Genomic DNA, 4,028 nt, shown 5'->3' on the forward strand with positions numbered 1-4,028 from the left:
CCCTTTCTTTAATGTAACACCCGAGATATTGCTCAAGTTCTCCAATGTGCTAAGTACAAGTGAATTCTGAAGGAGCAGGACTGTGCCAGTGCCCCATCCTCTAAATCCACTGCCTTTCACAGCCCTCTTTCAGCCGTACCATTAAACCTTGAATCTGTCAGTTTCAGCTTTTATGTGGCTCAGGCAGTATGCAAGAACCTGCAAGCATTCATGTTTTAAATTCTGATTGCTCAAGCTCTCAGCAGGACCTCATTGTAGGTTTTACCCATATCACTGATTTCTGCATGGACCACAATTACTGCATAATTCACTTCTAATCCAAGCCATTCTTCAGCTGTGAGGAAGTATCAAGTTTGTTTGAAATACTCTCCTGAAGCATCCTGGAATGTTTTACTGTGCTAAAAGTATTAATGGAAATTTCTATTATTAGGAAATAAAAACAGAGAATGCTGGAAATACCCGAGGTTAGGCACCATCTGTGGTGATAGAAACAAAGTTCATATGACCTTTCTTTGGAATGGTAAACAAGTGGAGGATCTCTAATCCCTGATGTGTTATTTGAAGGTATTAGAAAGGATATTACAAGCCCTGGATGAAGAATATTCAGACCCTAATGTCATCCTTAAGCAAGTTTCAAAACATTATGACATAATTGAATTAATTTGAATGACAGAATGTGCTCTTTCTGTTACTTACATCCAAACTTATGGAGTCTCATCCCTCCATGGCACAGTGAAAGCTACAGGAGGCCGAATAGGTTGTGGTGATGGTGCTGCCATTAAACAGAAAATAAAGTGAAGCACAGTATCATGATAGTCAGACTATTAGAGAGTAATAGAGTCATACAGCATTCGAAACAGGCCCTTCGGTCCAACTCGTCTGGGCCAAGCAGGTTCGCAAGCTAAATTAGTCCTACTTGCCTGTGTTTGGCCCATATCCCACTAAACCTTTTCTATTAATGTACCTGTCCAAATGTCTTTTAAACATTGCACCTGCATCTACTATTTTCTCTGATAGTTCACCTTCTGTCTGAAAAATTGCCCTCATAGAATCCCTACAGTGTGGAAACAGGCCAATTGGCACAACAAGTCCACACCAACCCTCTGGAGAGTATCCCACCCAGACCGATTCCCCCATTGTATTACTCTACATTTACCCTGACTAATGCACCTAACCTACACATCCCCGAACACTAGGGGGAATTTAGCATGGCCAGTTCACCTAACCTGCACATCTTTGTACTGTGGGAGGAAACCCACACAGACACAGGGAGAAAGTGCAAACTCCACACAGATAATCACCCAAGGCTGGAATCGAACCCAGGTCCAGAGCACTATGAAACGGTAATGCTAACCACTTAGCCACCATGCCAGTCTCTTTTAAATCTTTCTCCTTCCACCTTAAAATTAAGCACTCTAGTTTTGAATTCCCCTGTCATTTGGAAAAGATCTTTATTCTTTACCCCAACTACGCCCCTCGTATTTTTATAAACCTCTATTAGATCACGCCTCAACCTCCTATGTTCCAGTGAAGGAAGGCCCACCTATTCAGCTTCTCCTTATAGTTTTAACCTTACGGTTTTGGTCACATCCTGGTGAATCTCTTCTCCACTGTCTCCAGTTCAATAATATCTTTCCTATAGCAGGGTGACCAAAACCGCATGCAGTACACCAAAAGTGGCTTAACCAATGTCCTGTACAACCACAACTTGACATTCCAACTCTGATACTCAATAGTCTGAGCAATGAAGGAGAGTCTGCTAAATGCCTTCTTCACCACCTGTGTACCTGTGTAAATCCTGCCTTTGCAAACCCCACCAAAATACAACACCATGCATTTACATAGAACAATACAGTGCAGAACAGTTCCTTCAGCCCTCGATGGTGCACTGACCTGTGAACTAATCTAAGCCCATCCCCCTACACTATCCCATCATCATCCATGTGCTTATCCAAGGATTGTTTAAATCTCCCTAAAGTAGCTGAGTTAACTACATTGGCAGTCAGGGCATTCCACACCCTTACTACTCTCTGAGTAAAAAGAGTGCCTCTGACATCCACTGTCTGCCCTATCTAATCCTCTGATCATCTTGTATGTCTCTATCAAATCCCCTCCTAACCTTCCTCTTTCCAATGAGAACAGATCCAAATCATGCAACACCAGGTTATAGTCCAACAAGTTTATTTGGAAGCACTCAGTTCCACATTTAGCTGCATCAGGTTCCACAACCACCTGATGAAGGAGCAGTGCTCTGAAAGCTAGAGCTTCCAAATAAACCTGTTGGACTATAACTTGATGTGTGATTTTTAACTTTGTCCAACCCAGTACAACACCAGCATCTCCAAACCAAGTCCCTAAGCCTTTCCTCATAAGACCTTCCCTCCAGACCCCAGACCAGGTAACATCCTGGTAAATCTCCTCTGCACCTTTTCCAATGCTGCCACATCCTTCCTGTAATGGGGCAAACAGAACTATACACAATATTACAAGTCCGGCCGCACGTTTTGTATAGTTACAGCATGACATTACGGCTCCGGAACTCAATCCCTCTACCAATAAAACCTAGCTCACCATATGCCTTCTTAACAGCACTATCAACCCGGGTGGCACCTTTCAGGGATCTATGTACATGAACTCCAAGATCCCTCTGCACATGCACGCTACCAAGAATTTTTCCATTGACACAGTATTCTGCCTTCCTGTTATTCTTCCCAAAGTGAATCACCTCACATTTAGCTGCATTGAACTCCATTTGCCACCTCTCAGCCCAATTCTGCAGTTTAATCCAAGTCCCCCTGCAACCTGCAACATTCTTCCACACTATCCACTAGTCCACTGACTTTAGTGTCATCTGCAAACTTATTACCCATCCTCTTATGCCTGTGTCTAAGTCATTTATAAAAATGACAACAGCAGTGGTCCCAAAACAGATCCTTATGGCACACCACTAGTATCTGCAAACTTACTACCCATCCTCCTATGCCTGTGTCTAAGTCATTTATAAAAATGACAAACAGCAGTGGTCCCAAAACAGATCCTCATGGCACACCACTAGTAACCAGACTGCAGGCTGAATATTTTCCATCAATCACCACTCATTGCCTTCTTACAGAAAGCCAGTTTCTAATCTAAACTGCTAAATTACCCTCAATCCGATGCCTCTGCATTTTCTTCAACAGCCTACCATGTGGAACCTTATCAAAGGCCTTAGTGAAGTCCATGTATACCACGTCAACTCCCCTGCCCTCATCCACATGTTTGGTCACCTTCTCAAAGAACTCTGAGTTTTGTGAGACATGACCTGCCCTTGACAAATCCATGTTGACTATCGAAAATCAATCTTGTTAGATTATTATAAATCCTACCTCTTATAATCCTTTTCAAAACATTTCCTACAACAGACCTAAGGCTCATCGGTCTATAATTACCTGGGTCATCTTTACTGCCCTTCTTGAACAAGGGCACAACATTTGCAATCCTCCAGTGTCTGGTACTAAACCTGTAGACAATGATGACTCAAATATCAAAGCCAAAGGCTCCAACACCACCTCCCTAGCTTCCCAGAGATTTCTCGGATAAATCCCATCCGGCCCAGGGGAGTTGTCTACTTTCACTCCTTCTAGAATTAATAACACCTCTTCCTTACTACCCTTGATCCTTTCTAGTCTAATATCTCGTACCTCATTCTTCTCCTCTACAATATTATCCTTTTCCTGAGTGAAAACCAATGAGAAATGTTAGTTTAGTACATCTCCGATCTCCACAGGGTCCACACTCAACTTCCCACTTCTGTCTTTGACTGGCCCTATTCCTATGCTAATCATCCTTTTATTCCTCATATACCTATAGAAAGCTTTAGGGTTCTCCTTTATTCTATTTGCTAAAGACTGCTCACGTCCTCTCTTTGTTCTTCTTAACTCTCTTTGAATCCTTCCTCGCTGATCTGTAACTCTCCATCGCCTCATCTGAACCATCTTGCCTCATCAACACATAAGCCTCCTTCTTCTGCTTAACAAGAGATGCAATTT

The 4,028-nt window shown here is 42.6% G+C and overlaps 1 long non-coding RNA gene across 1 annotated transcript in view; it reads right to left on the minus strand.

Moving 5' to 3' along the window:
• Window positions 1-696: 696 nt before the first annotated feature.
• Window positions 697-4,028, minus strand: part of LOC122550371 — a 9,335-nt gene continuing 6,003 nt past the window's right edge. The window contains exon 3 of the long non-coding RNA XR_006311830.1: window positions 697-772. This is a non-coding gene — a long non-coding RNA (uncharacterized LOC122550371). The remainder of the gene's footprint in view (window positions 773-4,028) is intronic.

This window comes from Chiloscyllium plagiosum, chromosome 5 (genome assembly GCF_004010195.1).
Source record: "Chiloscyllium plagiosum isolate BGI_BamShark_2017 chromosome 5, ASM401019v2, whole genome shotgun sequence".
Lineage (NCBI taxonomy): Eukaryota > Metazoa > Chordata > Chondrichthyes > Orectolobiformes > Hemiscylliidae > Chiloscyllium > Chiloscyllium plagiosum.